This window comes from Lissotriton helveticus, chromosome 1_1 (genome assembly GCF_964261635.1).
Source record: "Lissotriton helveticus chromosome 1_1, aLisHel1.1, whole genome shotgun sequence".
NCBI lineage: Eukaryota > Metazoa > Chordata > Amphibia > Caudata > Salamandridae > Lissotriton > Lissotriton helveticus.
In genome coordinates, this window is record NC_136057.1 from 1,645,727,653 (window position 1) to 1,645,747,115 (window position 19,463).

At 45.5% G+C, this 19,463-nt stretch overlaps 1 protein-coding gene and 1 long non-coding RNA gene across 3 annotated transcripts in view; one reads left to right on the forward strand and one right to left on the reverse strand.

Moving 5' to 3' along the window:
• The window catches only part of CDK4 (cyclin dependent kinase 4), a 304,146-nt gene that overhangs the window by 243,864 nt on the left and 40,819 nt on the right, over positions 1 to 19,463 (reverse strand). The window lies entirely within an intron of this gene.
• The window catches only part of LOC144829538 (uncharacterized), a 401,983-nt gene that overhangs the window by 38,025 nt on the left and 344,495 nt on the right, over positions 1 to 19,463 (forward strand). The gene's annotated exons all lie outside the window — the stretch shown is intronic.

The following is a 19,463-nucleotide window of genomic DNA, read 5'->3' on the forward strand; positions in this document are numbered from 1 at the left end:
TCGAAAGACCTGGTCCATTGCACCGACATTGTGCCTAAACCCAGCCTGGAAGTGGGACAGAATGTCCTTGTCCGCAAGCCAGGTTTCGGTACGATTTATGATGACCCTGTCAACTACCTTTTGGATGGTATCTATTAAGCTTATTGGTCTGTAGTTGGCAGGGTCATTTCTGTCGCCTTTCTTGTATATGGTGATGACCTCTGCACCCTTCCAGGATTCTGGGACAGGGTGACCATGCTGGATCAAATTCATTAAACATGCTATGAACTCTGCCCATAGTTTAGAATCATGCAGTAGCAGATCCCCCGGGAGGCCATCTGGCCCGGCCGCCTTCCCTGGTAATATTTTTGAGATGGCATCCTGAACTTCTCGCTGGGAAAATGGGTCTACCTTGGAGCCTAGCTTCATACAGAGCTTACTTTGAGGTTCAATGGCTGGGGATATTGTTAAGCCTTCCAGATTATCCTCACAATATAAATAAAAAAATGGGAATACCAATCCTGTTCGGTTAGATGATTTAAAATTGGCTCTACCCCCCTTCTGTCAAGAGCATTAATCAATTTCCCAAAAATCGTGGAGTTTTCCCACGGGCAGCAGCCTTAAGCTGTTGCCAGTGCTCCTCCTCCCAATCTCTCTTAGCTAATGTTATACTGCTAGAGTACTCCTTTCTAGCCATTCGGACAGCCGCTGGGTCCTTGCTTTTTATCGCTAAAGTGATAGTTTTTCTTTTTTTTCTACAATTTGCCGTATACCAGGGGTTGCTCTTATGAGATTCAAGGTTTAACCTTGAATTCACCTGAGGCCTCTTGCAGAACAAATCTCCTAATTTAGTTATTAGATTTTTATAGGAGGCTAGCAGGCTAGGTCCTGGAGGGTTAGATGTTGCTAAAACCATTGCTGTGAGGCTACAGGTTTCTACTGAGACTAACTCTTTGATACTTTTCAGTTTCTCCTCATCACACTTGACCACATTCCATTTTAGTTTCCGATTACCATTTGTGGGAAAAACTTCTTTGGTAATCATCCATGGTTTATCACTTGTATCAGTCCCTTTTACCCATTGGATTTCCATACATAATGGATTGTGGTCACTATCTGAAGACTGCCTAACCTCCATGTCAATTAGGGCAGACCATGATTGTGTATCTAGGAGGACGTAGTCCATTCGAGATGGGCAACCTAACCTATTATAGGTCATTGCCCCGTCGCGATCCGACGCGGTCTGACCATTGAGGGCCCATAAGTTATGTTCTAATACCAGAGCATTCAGCTGGATTGCTCTGGCTGTCCATTTCTTAATGGGTGCGAGGGCTAAGGGAGGTATAGTCTGTCTCCAAATCTCTGAGATGGTTCCCAGTACCTCTTCATCTTCAAGAGGTTCAAAAGTACAATTAAAATCCCCCCCTACTAGTATTTTGGATCTGGGTGGAAGGTCTGATAGCCTCCCATCTAGCAGCTCAATTGTTGGGGAGGGAAGCCCGCCCTGAATGCCTCTAGCATAGATACAAAAAAGTTCAAAGTTAAAACCCCCAGACTGACTCTTAAGAGTAATGGCTAATTTAGATTGTTCCCCAGGAGTAACTAACACTTCCCTCTTGCCAGATCGTCCAGAAGACTGGAGTGAGAGTCAATCAACTCCCTCCAGACCACTGAAGCGATTATAACAAGGGATTGGATAATTAAACTGTGGACCCAACCATTCCTCATTAAGCTGATTACCCCCAGTGATGGGCCTCCCTGCCCCTTTTCGTATTACGTTCCAACCTCCGTTACCATCCCCGCCCCAATTACAAGGATACTGCCCCCCAGGGGCTCGGGTCTCATCCTACCTCGATCATGGTTGGGGGCCCTCAACCAACTCCACCTATTATCATGATGTACCGGGACATGTAGAAATATGACAGGGGTTTAACCATGATCGTAGAATCGTTGTTACATCGTGGCCCAGAGCAAATATACTCCACTAATTGCGGGTCTTCAAATGTTATCACAACACAGTCTCCCTGTAAGCTTTTCTTGTTCTCTCCTACCCATGGGGCTCTCCACCATAAGCATTTTGTTGTTAATATTAGGAGGAGGAGGAAAGTTTCTATCTAGCCAATGGCAAACTTTGTTTTTAAGTGCCCAAAAGGGTTCAGAAGTGGCAGGTGCAAGCTCCGGGACGCCTGTTAAAACTAGCACATAGGGACAAGCGTCAGGTGGTAAACTAATATTCCGCCGTACCCTGGGTTTCTCTAAATGAGAAGATGGAGGGTTAGGGGCTGAAATGAAGGAGCCAGCTGCTTTCTGTGGTATTGTAGGAACGATGGGAGCTGGCTGGATAGAACAATCTTTATTACCCTTTTGGATGGGGGTTTTAGGAGGGCGTTTCTTGGGGGAAGAGTTAACCCCTACAGATTGAATCTTAGCCAAGGACGATGGTTTACCCGTTGGGGCTGGAGTATCGGGAGCCCCTTGAGTGATATTTGCCCCCTTGGGTTTTAGTTCCTGACAGAGGGCCTGAAGCTGATGTTCTATACCTTGGAGTCTGGTCTCCAGGGGCAAAAGTAAAGACCTAATGAGGACAGTTAGAGAATTGAAGAGTGGAACATTCTGGTCCTCTAAGTCTTCTAAGGATTCATCAGGACTACTATTGTCAAGGATGCCGACCAGACTAATGTTTGAAACTGTATCGTCTGGAATACCCATTGATAGGGGGTGGGATACGTGTTGTACCTTTTCTCTCCCTGCTGGGGCTCCCAAAGAAACCCTCCCCTCCTCAGTGCTGCCACTGGCGCAAGCCACATTTCCCAAAGAACCCAGCATGTCTTGGTTAGTTGTAATTACGCCATTCACCTGAGGTGATGTTTGGTTAGAATCGAGAATTGCACCTTCCAATGTACCCCCTTTGGTTTCGATGTTCGCTCTGTGAACAGTAGCGGATGTAACTATTAAGTTATTAACAAGAGAGGTCGATGTTAGAGATGTTAATAAGGGCGCGGGAGATGGGTCTAAAAGGGATGAGTGGGGCCCAATAGTATTGAGAATCACAGGATCAGTCTGCGTCGGGAGTGGATCAGAGTTACTCATGGCTTTAGTTGGGGTGCGTGCAGAGGCTATACTCCCTAATGACGACCTTTTGGCATGTGCAAGGTCTTGTGAAACCCTCCTTTCCATGAGGACAATACCCTCGTCAATTAGTGTGTTTGTACGTAAAATAAAATTATCTAGTGTGCTAGTCAGTTTTTTGGTTTTGTTTTTTGCTCCTGCCGCAGCCTGGCTGCGTGTTTCACGGGAGGACATAACTTATTTTAAAAAGAAACAATAGTAACTGTCGACAAGAGACACAATCAGGTTAAAACCACATAGGGAGCAAAAAGGCCTCAATGTTGCTAGGAGCTAGATGGGTAACAACCACACAGCAAAATATAAAGAGGGGCCATAAACGGGCCTGTACAAAATAATGGCAATATACTTGCTGATTAACGAGCTTAAAATAATAAGACCTGCAAGGGGCCAGGCCCAGTCCAGTCCAGTCTCTTCGGTCATCGGAGGGCCTCAGAGGGCCCGCTCTTTGCCCGGGCTTCGCCCGGCGCCCACCCGCGCGCGTCCCGCGTGAGTGAGGTCAGATTTATCCTTCCAGGCAGGGGCGTGGACACTGAGGGAAGAGGCAGCAGCTGCCGCGGATAGAGTGGCCTGCTGGTCCTCGCAGTCCCTCAGTGTTTTCCTCCAGTCAGCAGCAGTCAATCACCCCCAAGCGTCACCCGAGGAGCAGGGGCCTCGCAAAGTTAAAATGTTAAAATAAAATTCCTCCGGACACCTCCACGATCAGGCTTGTCAGGACAGGATTTGATGGCAGACTCCACTGTGAGCGGCACCCCATCCAGTGCAAATTCCTATTGTCTTTTTGTGAATGGTAACTAGTCAGTCCTGGGTAACTGGCCTTGATATTTCGCTTTCTTTTGCTATGTGTTGTGTATACGAGCAGTGTTGTGCTGGTAAAATATTGGCCCCGTTGGTTCTTGTATACTACAAACCTTTTCTTTCTCTTAGGGTATGTTGATTTGTTTAGAAGGCAAGGACGGGTTTAACCAATACAGGATTTCCTCTCACATGAATTTGCAAAGAGAAAAAGGATTTGATTCACAGGGAATACTTGCGCTCCGCTAAGTTGCTGACTACCTGTATGGTTAAGACCATTATTTGGTGGTGCTATAGGAAAAGGGGAACCCTTTCAACCCTTCTACAGGTGTTGTATCACAACACCTAATAACCATAAAAAACGCACTCCTATGCACACACAATATTATTTATACTGTATAGTATTGTAAAAAGTCATTCATTAAATCTAAACAAGAAATTAGTTTCCACTTCTTGTATGAGCAATTTTTCTTTTTATTGCTCAAGCACAATCACGCCAGCTGACACGTGTTTCGTCAGAGTGCAGATTGCTCTGACTCTTCAGGGCTTAATGCTAATGTTGGCGTGTGTTGCAATTCCACTTAACCGGTGATAATTCCAACCCAGTAAGGGTATCTTGTGTAGTCACTTGTAACTTGGATCATCACTCATTGCATACTTGATGTGCAAAAATAGCCGTGGCGGAGTGTACAGGAAACAGGATAAGGAGGATAAGCTGCCAGTGTACTATAAAGATAGCCGTATTGACACGCACAAGCGGAACAGGATCAGTCTTTGTGATTCAAACGTTAATTCTAGTTATATGTAGTCCACACTCATCGAGATAGATCTCGTGTAAGTTTAATACGTAGCAGAAACAACTTGGTAAGTCCGAAAGTCCCTGGACCTCCTATTCCGCAAAGCCGCGAATCCGGCGTTCCACTATCAATGGCGTGGTTAGAGTGCGCTCCCACATGAATGTTAAGCTGTTTATTACTTTGGAGGCAATTTGACTTTCAAATGTCATGATGTTTGGAGTAATGGTGGACCAAAGACCATTATTCTTCTATTTGTTTTCTGGTCTATTTCACGTATGGTCTCCCCATGGCCCCTGCTTGAATTTGTAGAGATTATTAGTCTGCTCTCTGAGAATGGATGGGGATTGGATCAGTTTTCTGATTGTCAAATGTAAATTTCCTGTGCCAGCCAGATTACAGAGGTTTTATTTGTCCAAGCTTTTCCCTTAGCGCTTAACCTGTTGGATATCATTGATATCGGTCATTTTACCTCTGCCATCCCCAATTTAACCTCTAAACATTTATATACTTTATTTTCCTAGTGTAACCCTTCCCTTGATTTTGGCATAGTAGAAACGTGCATCGTTAAGGCATGGTCTAGTGAGGCTAAGTTAGAATTGTTTGTTATTCTTGTATGTACATGCATCTCTGCTTTTATAGAGTTCAGGTTTTTTTGTCTGCACGATATGTTCGAGTTGTCATTCCCAATGGCTGTATGCCAGGTTGAGGGAGCGTAATCATGGCCTACTTCGGAGAACCCTTTGATGGTTTTCCTATTCTTACTTTTTGACTGTCTCCTTACCCCTACCCTCGTCTTTGTGTTCGCTATGACAGCTGCATTGTACACTCCATGCATCTCCCAGCCACTTGAACTCTTCGAGAACCCTTGCAGCCTAATAATTCCGAGTTTCTTCACTCAATGCTTTGTAACTTGGTCTACATCAATTGGCGATTTAATTGAAATTCTCTCAATTGTTAATGTTTATTTATTTATTTATTTATTTATTTACAGCCAAACTCCAAGGGTCATGTCCACAACATCCAAGAACTTATTCTACTCCTTAGCTTGTATAAGGTTAATGTACTGCTTATATACTGCATAAGTAACACTTGATTGGAGCTTAGTTATAATGCCTTTATATTATTTCAAACCTAGTGGCCTCCTTTCTGTTTTCCTTGTCTCCTGTGACCGCTTCATTTTCCTTAGCCTCGCCTCTCCCTCTTTCGTTGAACAGTAAATGAATGATTTCTAGTTGCATTAAGGCTTACTCGTGATAAAACATCAAGTGACAACAGCTACCCCTATAGCCAATCCCTGTGGCCATAGATCAAAAGACAGGAACCAACGTGCCCCTTCGGACGTCTTATAGGGCTAGCTTGACCTTTAATCATTGTAAGATCTCTTGCAGGTGGAAAATGCAGCAAGTTGTGCATGGTACATTAAGCAAGGTGTATGCCGCACTCCATAATTCCCTCCCTGCCCACCTCCTCTATCAAGATACTCCTAAGGGCAAGCTCTCCTGCCCGTGCCACACACACACAATGTGAACTATGGGGCGTCCAAATGTAAAAGAGTGCACATGCATAAATGCAGAGCCGGACTCCACTTCTAGGAAACTGTTCTCCAGGGGAAATGCTAATGCCACTTAACACTGGCCGACGAGGAGTTCTCAGATCTAGCTTTTCAATCGGTGATTCTTTGCCTGTGGCTATGGCTCTCCACCTCTCAACATCAATCAACCTCATTGTAGGAAACCTTGAGCCTGGGTGTGATGCAGTAAGTTAGTCCCTACTGGTTCAGCACAGGATACATGATATCAAGTGAGATTTAAATCTCACTAAGAAACAAGAAATGGAGTGGGACGAAGCAGGTAAAGCTAACCTATTAGAAACATGCCACTAGCAATGATGTAACCTGGGAAGGTTGGTCAGCTAGATACACAGGCAAACAGTACAGACAGACAGATAAGGCTTAACTGTAGTCACTGCCTGATTCTGCTAGACAATGGCCAATGCAAGATGTAGGAATGGTGAGATTTGAAGGAGTTGATGCCTTCTGACAATCACCACGGAATAAAACCTGAATAAATGGATTTGGTAGCAGTCTTCCAGCCCACCTAGATGATGTCTGCAACCAAATTGTGAAGGCATAAAGACTAACTACATCACTCATTCTCTATGCGTGAAGCCATAGCATTTTGGAATTGGGGTGGAAGGAAGTCATTCCAGTATCCGCGATCCTCTAAGGTAAAAAAAGAAAAGGCTTCATGTGGTTAATCTTCATTACCCCCCTATAAATGGTCAGCTTTTGCATGAGTGGGGACTTTTGAGCATTGGTGGTAGAGCCCAAGTCATGGCGGAGATTCATTGTCTACTGAAGGAATTTCTGACCAGTGCCAGGAACCCCGATTTACTAGCCAGTCGTTTAAAGATGGAAATACGTGGACTCCTCATGACAAGGTGAAGCAGCCATATCGGCAGTTCTCTTAAAGAACCATGCAGTGGAAGTCTATCCGAATCGTAGACCAGTGAACTGATGGTACTGAGATAGATCACATAACAAACCCTAGGTTGTATCTTTTCGTTGGGAAAAAGTAGAGGATGGATATGCATGTCCTGAAGATAGAGGGATGCCAACAAGTCGCCTTTAGAGCCAATGAGATGTGGCTCAGGGACAGCATCTTGAACATGTCCTGTTGAATTAACTAGCTTAGAGAGCAAAGATCAAAAATGCATCATAGACCTCCATTGTTGTTGGGGACCAAGAAGTAAAAGGAATAGAACCTCATGCCCCACTCTTCCAAACGCAAAACGTCTATGCCTCCTTGTACAGCAAAGTAAAGACTTGTGCCTCAAAAATTGAGGTGTTGAGGAGAGAACATGTCTTGGTAGAGCAGGGTGGTCCGGTTTAGGGGTGCGTGGAAATAAAAAGATTATGATGTTTGGGGGCATGAGGTAAATACATTTGATGCCAGCAGAGCTGCAGAAGATTGAGATACTGCATCTGCTGTTGACTTCCCCTAATTCCACCCAAGTTATGAAAGGAGCAGTAAAACTGCTGAGGTGTTTGGATGGTGGAAAAGGCCGTCTCTACCAGGACTGTACTGCCCTAGCGACAAAACCTTTTACATTGTTGGTGGAACTGACAAGCTGCAGAGGCTAAGCCTAATGCACGACCTGAACCTCTACTGTTTTGGCTTAAGGGAGGAGTCTGGTTTATGTCCAAAATGCTGACTACCATCGGAAAGCATGCCCATCAGTGAATCTTGGACATCTCTGGAGTATACCAGGAATTCCTCCATGCATACCAAAGCAGTGTGACAGTAGTAACCATAGAGAGCAAGTGTGTCCACGGAGCCAGGCCAAGTTCTGTTTGGATGCAGCCAATTCACCACTAACCTAACCTGTAAATTACTTTATTATGTGGTCTGGCAAGCTGATCGCAGTCATTGAAAATTATAACTGATTTTCATGGTCCTATTTTTCTCTTATTTGTTATACATTTATTAATGGGATGATATATTATCCAAAATATTTGAATATGTATGCTTTTCTTCTGGAATTATACCTTATTGGACACAGTTTATAATTACATAAAGCATGAATATATCGACCTAGGACACATGTGGCATCATATGTATGGACGGCAAAGATGTCAAAATCGAAGACTTTTCAGTGCACAGAATCAATTTTCTCAACTGTCTAGCAGAAGGCACTGTAGGTAAGGCATTCAGGTTCCGCTTCAAGGACAACAGTTTTACAACTAGACTTTCTAGGGACGGTGAGAGGACAAAAAAGTGGAGCTCACACGTGGGTGAACATTGAACTCTGCAATCCATTGGTAGACTGACAGGCAAAACAATGGTTTCCACCATGCAACCGTGGTGAGATCCAAGCAGGCTTCACTGAATGAAAACAAAGGTCCTGCTACTAAAGAGGATGTTTGAGAGATCACTGACATTTAGTCTTCACAGAAAACAATGCCAACTCCAAGGCTTTCGCTTCTTTACAGATTATAGAAGTAAAAGAGGAATCATCCTTAATGGCAGAGCCAGATGGTAAGGGATGTCCACTTCTGGTAAAGTACCCAGACCACTCACATCTTGTAAATCGAGATATGAGCCTGTATCAGTATTATAACTGGGAAGATTATCACCTCAGAATCATAATCCTCTGTACGGCCATAATCTTTATTAGTTACAACAATGGCATCATGGTGGGAGTGGAAAATCTTTCCATCCACGCAAACCAGAGCCCTACGGAGGGCTCTTCTAAGAGAACATCATTAAAGTTCACCGTAACTTTTTCCCTACACCATAGAGATACTTTCTTCTGACTTCACTGGCTTCAAGATCATCGCTGTAGTCTGGTCCATGGAGGCATCAGCATTGATGTCATGGGAGGCCATGACCAAATGTGGATGGAGTTTTGGCAGGCTTAAGGGCATTTTTAGAAGCCAGGGCTGAAGCCTGTGGAGAAAAGCCACCAGAGTTGTGAAGCATAACGTGTTTTAGCAGTAGGTAATGGAGATCACTTAGGTCTCTCCTTGTAGGCCTTAGCCAGAACCAGCAGTCCAATGCAGAGGAATTTCCTCTGTGATCCAATTAGAAAGAGCTCTGGAGCTGCACGACTGAGGCATGAAAAACAGGAATTGACACCAAGGCCAGCTGGTGCCTAATATACTCTAGTATTTAAAAAGAAAGTGATGGATGGTATGCCTCAATCTCAGCCACTGGCAATTACTTTGGTTACATCCCAGTCCATCGTTATTTTGTACACGTCACCTCAGTTTGGACCCAGCCATACGTAAATAAGTCTTGACCTTGCTCAAATAGGACAGTGCAGCCCGAAAGGCCGAGTCAGGTCCTCCCTGAACAGGAACACAAGCAACCCAAGAGTTGTTTCCCCCTGACTATGGCTCAGCTGTCAGCTAAAACCACTCTTGTGTTTGTGTTCCGGTTCAAAGAGGACCTGGGTTGGCAGTTTGGGCAGGACTGTTACTTTTGACCGGATAGGGACTGATTTGCATACGGCTGGGTCTAATCTGAGGTGGCACGGTGAGCAAAAGAACAATGATTTGGAATGCTACCCAGGGCGATTGCCAGTGGTTTGAATTATTGCAAGCATACCGCTCGACACCTTTTGCGTGTTTAATGAGCTTGTCCAGATGCAGAGTCGTGACTGGAGCTGCAAGGTACTGCCCTAGAGAGGGCAAATCTTTCCGATTTAGTCTGAATCCTGGAAGTATAATTACTAAGGTGAGGAATATCCGAGAATATGTATGTATTGGAAACAAAATACAAATCCTCCTAAAACAAAAACAGCCATGCAAGGTTTCTTAAATTGTAAATCTTCTTTTCACAGGGTTTGTCAAAAGACCTAATCAACAACAAAAACATGGCTAAAATAGGTTAATTAGAGAGAATCCACGTTAAGAAATACCTGTAGCAATCTTTAAAAGACGTTTACAATATATACTTTTCCCAATAAAGAATCACAGCCTTATGCCTTTGTAATAAAGTTTCATAATAAACAGGCCACACCTAAGGCAAAAAACACCTTTTACAGATGAACCAATCAGCCTTTATTGCACGATTGTCGCCATTAACCCTGGGCGTAGTGTGCGTAGCGGGGGCTATGCTTTGTCGAAGTGCTAAATAAATAATAAAATATATATTATTTTTTAAACAGCATCAAAGTGATAACAAAAAAAAGCTGCATGGCAGCAAAAGGCAGACCATCCCAAAAGACACGGAGAGCAACACAGGAGCGCTTAGAAGGAAAGAGAAAAGAGGAGCAATGGTGAGTTGGAAGCAGAGCAACAGATAGAGTTTGGGGTTAGGAATGTAGAAAAAGAAATTATAAAAAATATAAAAATCAAGGGAAAATAGAATCATGGATGGGTTGAGTGAAGCAATGTACGAGCTTGTATGGAGGGAGGAGCAATACATGGTTTACAGGGAGAGGTCAAGTATTTGAGTGGAAAGCAGCAGGTGACGGACAGAGCAAGAAAACAAATTCACTCCCTGAAAGAATAAGAATAAAAGAAGCACCCTGAATGTAAAACATTGGAAGGATACAAGTCATCCAATTAAAAGGACACTTATGAAGCTAAGTTGCAGGGGAGGAACAAGGAATACGAGGAAGAAAAGCCGTTCAATTAGTGGCAAGCAAATGATACTGACAAGAATGCCAAAGGTAAACTATAGTCTGTCCCAAATCCCACTGCAAGTTTTGACACTGTCCGCAATAAGTCTTTTGAAACAAACCGCTAAAAACTATCAGTAGGCAAGACCTATTAACCTCCTTCAATTTTGATGTAGCCATAAAGAAATGTAATTGTTCAATAAAATGGTAGCTGCCCTATATACATCATCTTATCAGCAAGTGTTTAGATCAAGAAGGACAAGGACCTTGTATATGAGTTTGATTGGCTTCTGCTTTCTAGGACACCTCGGAATTATCTCATTGCCTGCCATAAACAACAAACCAGGCTACACCAACATGACTTTCATTTTTGCATTATTTGTCCTGATTGAACGAGCCAAGAAGCTCCACGGATTGACACCAGAAACACCTTGCCACATTTGTGCCTGCAGCAAGAGTCCCAAGACACTGGCAGGTGCCCAGGCCTTTTATAGTTGCCGCTTCAATAAAGAGCGTACAGATAAGCATAATCAAGCGGCCTTAACAACTCCACGATTGCAGGGCTGTGAAAAAGATGAAAGCAGTGGCCCTGGAAGCTGGAGTAGCGTTGCCAGCAAACGCAGGGTTGATTGATAATGCCGAACTTCCGACTGATCCAAGTCCAGATGAGGGCAAGAGTTAGACTTCTTTGCACTTGAGCGGACATGGAAGAAGGCTTGCTACAGATTAAAAAGACTCAATATACACAAATGCACAGAGTGGAAAAAAGTTATTCCTTTCACCTGCACCTAGTATCGGGAGTTTCTGGGGATGGAAGCTTGCACACTGCTCCCCTTCTAGGCAGGTGGTGCAGTCTGTCATGACATGGGTGGGTGGCGAAGGGGAGGTAGAAGTCTTGGATGGTCACCAGAATTGGGGGTTTATATCCCTAAGTTTATTGAACATTGGCTTTTTAGCCTGTCCACCTCAACAATGGGTAGGGGTAATTTGGTGTTTGTTGTTGTTCCCCTCCGCTTATATTTGTATTTTTCAGTTAAGGAGTTGTTAATTTCTAGAACTGGCATGCATTTTCTGGGTGTTTAAAAAAGAAAATGGTACAGATATTTAAAAGGAGGGGTTGCTCTTACTACGTGATCACTGGTGGAGCATTGTTTTTGCATTTAAGCACAGATGGGGACTCTGCTGAAGTCTTGTTCCCGCCTCCCAGTGGCGCCCCCTCCACTGACCTCTACTCAATGAAGGCCGCTGCATGCTGAGTCAAGCTAAACCCCTTGGGTTCCTGCTCTTCAAGCATGCAGCTCCGTAGCTCAGCCAGTTCTCTGCCTCTCCGGTCGGCCATTCACAGACCACGGTTCTCACCTCTGGTCTGGACTGATTGCTTGCCCATTATTTTCTTTTCTTTTTACTTTTCTTTACATTTGGTCTTTAAATTAAATTGCTCAGTTTCCCCTTTCCCTTTGCTGATTGAGTTAGCCTCATTATCTCTCCCCCCCTTTCTGTCACCTCCCGCTGCCCGCATGGCCCCTCCGATGTTTTTCCCCTCCCCGTTCCCGCCTACCAGCTGTCACGCCCTCTACGAACGCTACAAACCCATCTGCGACCCGACCGAGAACAGCGCCACGAACCCTGGTCCTTCGACCTACCAACGCTACAGCTCAGCGACTCTCCACACACTCAACGATGTCAAGAACAACAACTGCAAGCTCTCCTCCCCTCTCGACACCCACGGTCCGTTCACCTGACGTATTTGCCGCCACTCCTTCAGCATCGCCAAAACCCAAGACTCACCTCCGCCAACCACCAACACTCCGGCTGCAGCCCAAACCCTACAATGCATCCTTCTCAACGTCCGCTCCCTCCACAAACACACCATGGAAATCTGGGAGCTTCTCGACAGCACCTCTCCAGACGTCGCTTTTCTCACCAAAACCTGGACAAGCGTCACCTCGGGACCTGACATTCGGATCGCCATCCCAGAAGGATACAAAATCACCCAGAAGGACCACCCAAACCACCCGAGGTGGCATCGCCATCAAGGCCAACCTCAGCCTGAGCACGTACAACAGGCCTAAGGACCTCATGGAACACCTCCACTTCAAGTTACCGGTCAACCCGACCACCACCCTAAGTGGCACCCTCATCTACCGACCTCCCAGACCCTGCGCACCTTTCTCCGACTCCATTGCCAACATAATCACCCCGCATGCCATCACCTCAGACTACATTTTGCTGGGTGACCTCAACTTCCAACTCGACAGCTGCCAAGACCCCAACTCCATCTCCATCTCACTCATGGAAAACCTCCACATCTTCAGACTCACTCAGGTTGTACAAGGACCTACGCACTCAGCAGGAGACACCCTCGACCCTATCTTCACAGCAGGAAATTCCATCTCCTTCAGCCACACCTCCGAACTCCCATGGACAAACCACCACAGCATCCACTTCACCTACAGAGCGAATACCCCCCACAGACGCATATCACAGCTCTAACGCAGGAACTGGAACAAGATCTCTGACGAGCAACTCACCGCCACCCTTAGTGGCTCCGCTCCCACCGCCTCAGACAATGACCCCACCACCGCCACCCGCACCCTACACAAATGGATCACCGACTGCACAGACACCATCACCCCTCTAAAGAAATCTTCCAACCCTCGTGCCAAGAAGGCGAGCTGGTTCTCCGCCGAGCTCCAGGAATCCAGACGAACAGGCAGACGTCTCGAGAAAGCATGGAGGAACTCCAAAACCACAGTGAACATTGACAAATACAAAACAGCCACCACTGCCCACCACAAACTCAGGCACTCAGGGAAGAAAGCACTCCAGGACAGAATCTACACCCATGCACACAACAGCAAGGAACTCTTTGGGCTCGTCAAAGAGTTCGCCCAACCCAACAGCGAGTCCACCAACATCCCACTCTCCCAGGACCGCTGAGACAAACTCAGCGCCTTCTTCCATCACAAAATCAAGACCATCTAGGACTACTTCGACAACAACATCCTCCACGAGACACCATTACCCTCCGCCTCCTGCATCACACAGCCAACACTGGACAGCTGGACTGCCATCAGCTTCGCAGACACCCTAAAGACGATGAGGACCACCCACTCCGGGGCCCCCACGGACCCCTGCCCCCACCACATCTACCACAGAGCCGCAGACATCATGGCCCAAACAACAAAGAAACATCAACCGATCATTCAAGATTGCCTCCTTACCCTATGACTGGAAACACGCGGAGATCAACCCGATTTGATCAGCTGTTTCACAGCTGATTTACAATTGAGTAGCATTGATTTGATGTGCAGTTTGGAAGTGAACATTTCTTGAAAAGAGATGGTTATGTGAAGTAGGTTTTCTTTGTTCACCGTGTGAACAGCTAGTCACTGAAATCTGGAATAAAGGAAAGAAGATCTGTGTGCTGCACTCTATCAACCTCCTGTTGACAATCTGGTCTTCATAGAGCAAATAATAGAAGTCATAAGCTCAAGTTAGGATCAAATCTGCCACATATTCGTTGGAGACTTTAACCTGCATTGGAATGACACAAATGATCCTATTGTATGTTAATTTAAGACTTTACTCTCGGACCTTAACCTCTCACAGCTTTGAAAGGTCCTACACACAATAAGGGCGCCACTCTCGACCATATCATTGCCAAAGACATTATCATACAAATAGGAGACATCTTACCCTGCAACTGGTCTGATCATTTTCACATTTTTTTCCTCAACCTAGATAAGGGCTTGGGTAGACAGGGTCAACCCCTTAATGAGAAACAAATGCCTCGCAATATGAGAGACCTCAACAACAATATGCTAACTTCAATCACCAAAAATAAACTACAGCCCCCCCCCCCTTTAATATGACCAACCTTGATGATCTCTCGGATCATTACATTAACACGTTGTCTAACATTCTTGATTCTATTGCACCGAAGCAGCTCAAAAGGATTCCCATCAAAATTTCCAAACCGTGGTTAATGGTTCCCTAAATGATGAACGGCGCAACCTTAGACTATTTGAAAGACTCTGGCGAAACTCGCCCTCCACCACAAATCACACTCAACTTAGAAAAATGAGAAGCTCCTACAACAAACAAATCCGCCTGGCTAAAAGAGACCACGTCAGAACTCAATTGGATGGAGCCAAAAATAGGACCAAAAAACTCTTTGAAATCATTAAGGAACAATCTAACCAGTCTTGCCACCAGATCTCTACTCAGTTACCCCTGCTCCCTAGTGGTGATGATTTCACAGCTCACTTCTCGGAAAAAAACAAGGAAAATAGAGTTGGAGCTACTACAAGTCACCCAAAATCTGTTACCTAATAAATTTCCCGCAGGATCAGAGGAGTTTGCAGAAGCCTCGACAGTATCCTCGTCCTTGGGCTGGGCGTTCAAGAACACCTCGTGGAACTCTTTTCTCCTCCAAGATCACACGGAGCTCCTTCACAACATGGCATCCCTTAAACCCTCCAACCATTTTAGTGATCCTTTACCCACTAACCTATATAAGGATTTATACTGAGCCTTTCTCCCTCTTTGGTCGAGGATCATTCATGAATCCCTTGTACAGGGAAGGATTCCAGACTGCCTAAAGGTTGGGCAAGTTACTCCCATTCCTAAGAAGCCCAGTGTGGACCTTTCAGACCCAAACAACTTCCGACCTATGACCAACATTATGACCCTAGCTATATTGCTTGAAAAATGCGTCCATTCACAGCTATGCAACCACATTGAGAAATATCAACTCCTTGGCCCCCATCAGTCAGGTTTCAGATCAGGGCACAGTACTGAAACGGCACTAACGCACATTGTTGATGGCGCCTTGAGGGCCCTTGACCAAAATGTTCAGTGTCTCCTGATCCTTCTGGACCTGTCCTCAGCCTTCGATACAATCAAACATGGAAACCGAATTGATCTTCATCAACACAGGATTGGTCTCTCGGGCCCAGTCCTAAATTGGTTTGCCTCCTTCCTGCATAACCGCAAGTAAAGGATCAAAGTTAAATCACTGATTATCTCTAGATTGGAATATGGGCTGGTGACCCTTGCTGGGCTTCCTAAAGCTAGCATGGCTCCACTCAGAGCTACTCTGAAAGCATCGGCTAGACTCATAACGGGTTCGAGAAAGGTTGATCACATTTCCCCAGACCTTCTGCAACTAAATTGACTATTTATTAAAGACAGAATCAGACTCAAGATAGCTTGCCTGACTCATAAAGCCAGACACTTTAACACCCCGTACTACCTTGCAAATAAGCTTGAAATATCGGGCTCCAGCCGGAACCTTAGAGGTACGTCCGCCCTTCTTTTCAAACCTCAGAGTTTCAAAAAGAAAAGATCTTACAACCATGCTTTCACTGGTCTTGCTCTGAGAATTTGGAACTCCCTGCCATCCAAGATCAGATCCAATCCTTCCACGACATCCTTTAAAAGACTGCTCAACAGGCTACTCCTGAATGAATGCTAACACCTTCATGCTGTGATCTTGCTCTTGCTTTTATTAAAACCCAATTTGGTTGTACTACACTGATGCGTTTTATTGTATGCTTCTACGTTATTTTGATCTAGTCCTCTATGGCTCCTTAATAGCATTAACTTGTGATCTCGCTCTTACTTTTGTTAAAATGTCCTTGATAGGTATTGCGCTTCTCTGGTGCATGTTATTTTATGATGTTTTGCTCTTCGTGTTCTAGGGCACTGTTTATACCCCCACCTCGTAACCTGAACGTTTCCCATTATGTTGTAACTTCACCTGCTTTCATATTGCATTTGTACCCTTGTATGAGCCAACTCTGCACAGCGCTCTGATACCCCTTTGGGTCTTGTTCGCGCTTTAGAAAACTATTAAAATAAATAAATAACCCACTCCTAAAGAAACCCTCGGCAGACCCCACGGACCTCAAGAACTTCAGATCGATCTCCCTACTTCCCTTCCCGGTGAAAGTTATTGAAAAAATGTCAACAGCCAACTCGCCTCCTTCATCATCAAGAACAACATCCTTAACTCCTCCCAATCAGGCTTCTGGAAGAACCACAGCACAGAGACCGCCCTCATCGCCGCAAGAGATGACATCCGCTCCCTCCTCGACCGAGAAGAGACAGTGGCCCTCATCCTCTTAGACCTCTCCACAGCCTTCGACAGTCTCACACCGCACCCTAGCCAGCAGACTCCACAATGCAAGAATCCAGAACACAGCCCTCGGACTGGATCCGCTCATTCCTCTCCAGCAGAACGCAGCAGGTCAGACTTCCTTCCTTCATTTTGGAGCCCACGCCAACAACCTGCGGAGTCCAGAAAAGTATCCTCCATCAGTCCCACCCTGTTCAACATCTACATGCCCCCCCCCTCGCTTCTATTGTCAGATCACACGGACTCAACATCGTATCGTACGCAGACAACACACAACCCACCCTCTCACTATCCAACAAACCCAATAACTCAAAACTCAAACTTTCAAGAAGGAATGGAAGCAGTCGCCAGGTGGATGAAGAACAGCTGCCTACAACTGAACACAGACAAAACCGAAGTACTCATCTTAGGCCCACATCATGAGCCTAAGATGAGCCTCGGAATCATCCTGGACTCCGAACTCAAAATGGACCCCAGATCAACGCTGTCACCTCTTCCTGTTTTCACACCCTCCGTCTCCTACGTAAAACTCAACTGGATCCCCCTCTAACACAGGAAAACCGTCACCCACACCCTCATCAGCAGCAGACTGGATTACAGCAACGCACTCTATGCTGGGATCAACAAGAAACTCACCGGCAAACTCCAGAAAATCCAAAACGCCGCCGCCCAACTGGTCCTCAACCTACTGCACCATTGCCACATCACCCAACACCTGCTAGCACTACACTGGCTCCCCGTCGAAAAGAGAATCACCTTCATACTTCACACCCACGCCAACCAAGCCCTCCACAACACCAGCCCAGCCTATATAAACCACTGCCTCTCTTTCCACGCACCCCTAAGATCCCTCCGATCAGCCCAGCTCTGCTGCGCCACGGTACCACACATCAAGAAAACCTGAGCAGGAGGTCGCACCTTCTCCTTCCTGGCGGCCAAAGCATAGAACACCATCCCGCTCCACCTGTGCAAGACACCAACTCTCTCCAAGTTCCTGAAGGGCCTCAAGACCTGGCTCTTTGACGAATCACCAGGAGCGTCCAGCACCTAATGCACCCTGACGGGCTATGGTATCTGTTGATTCTCCAAGAGGGCTTACAATGATTTAATGCTGTTTTTGTTAGGTCCTCACACCTCAAATCAAACGGGTGTCCTTGGCGGCACGAAAGATACAGGTGTCCTAAGCGGCACACATAACAAAAATACTCTTTATAACACAGAACATGATGATTCAGGCGATTCTGAATTCTTAGATGAATATATCCTCGATCTAAATGAGGAGGATCAAGACTCTGAGGATGCATTTGAGGACGCACCATCGTCCTCTAAGGACGTGATCCTTAATCCATTGGGTGAAGAAATAATTTGAAACATCCTCGGAGCTCAGAATGGGTTCCGCAGGAACAGGTTGCGAGGTTTGTCAAAAAATGGATAAGGAACCCTTTAGAAAGGGAAACACGCAACATACTGAGGACAGAGTGCCCAAGAACCTCTGTTGGTGACAAAGCCTGTTATATCCCTAATCTCGACCCTGATTTGATCAAATTCCTTTTTAAATTAGGTGTGACCCTAGGAAAGGGATGGAAAAATCCTTTAAAGGCTGTCAGGATCATCTCCTCAACATCCTTGGTCCTCTAACAAGGATTCTGGATTCGGCCGAAGAAAGCCACACTCAAGGCATTCATCTCGACACCGAGATGATTAGGGTATGGAGCCAGAGGGCTATCATCCTTCTGGGTAATACCAATGCGAGCATTAATGCCGAAATGCATAGAATTGTCCTTACTAAGATGAACCCAAAGCTAAGCGACCTTGCCGATAAGGGACCCTCTAAGAGCCCTAAAGGTCTACTTTCTGGAGAAGAGCTCATAAAATCATTGGGCAAATATGTTTCTACTTTTACGGCTCTTGACAAGGCGCAGCACAACATGCGTAAAGTCTTCAATACTGGAAATAACCTTTTTGGAAGGGCCGGAAGAAGGGGCCTTTCTTCCGGCCGGTATAATCAAAGGCCCTATTTCAGAGGGCGTGGATTTGGTAGAGGCTACAAACAATTCAACGTCCCACAGTTCTACCCTCAAAGAGGTAGAGGACAACGAGGCAGGGAATTTAGATCATGCAGATCGAATAATCCAAATACATCCTTAGGTGAGGGTTGCCCCTCCTCATTCTCCTTCTTCCCCCTTAAAGGTGGGCGGGAGACTCAGACATTTTTTAGACAATTGGAAGTTAATTACTCAAGATTCTTGGGTCCTAAATACTGTAAAAGGCTTAACAACAGATTTCTCATACCCCCTCCCCAAACATCCTTCCCAAAAGAAATTCCCCTGTCACCGGAACAACAAAGGATTACAGAAGAGGAGATTCCTCAATGATTCATAAGGGTGCAATTTTGGAGGTCCCTATCGAACAACTGGGCTTTATAAGCAACCTTTTTCTGGTAAAGAAAAAGGACAAAGGTTGGAGACCCGTCATAAACCTGAGAGAGCTGAACAGGT